Raw genomic sequence first — 272 nt, forward strand, 5'->3', positions numbered from 1 at the left:
ACCCGGTGTGTTCAGTCACTGGAGGGAGGGAGGGAGAGAGAGAGAGAGAGAGAGAGAGAGAGACAGCTGTTTTTACACTCTAATAAAAAAGGTTTAGTGTAAAAACAGATGAGGCTGTCACTGTGCCTTTAAGTAGATTTTGTGTCAGAAATTTACTTTTGATACTCAAGTTCAAAAAAATATCAAATACTTTAAGACTTTTACTCAAGTAATATTTTTAAAGACTAACTTTTACCAAAGTATTTTTATGATAAGATACTTCTACTTTTACT

Source organism: Austrofundulus limnaeus, unplaced genomic scaffold (genome assembly GCF_001266775.1).
Source record: "Austrofundulus limnaeus strain Quisiro unplaced genomic scaffold, Austrofundulus_limnaeus-1.0 Scaffold116, whole genome shotgun sequence".
Lineage (NCBI taxonomy): Eukaryota > Metazoa > Chordata > Actinopteri > Cyprinodontiformes > Rivulidae > Austrofundulus > Austrofundulus limnaeus.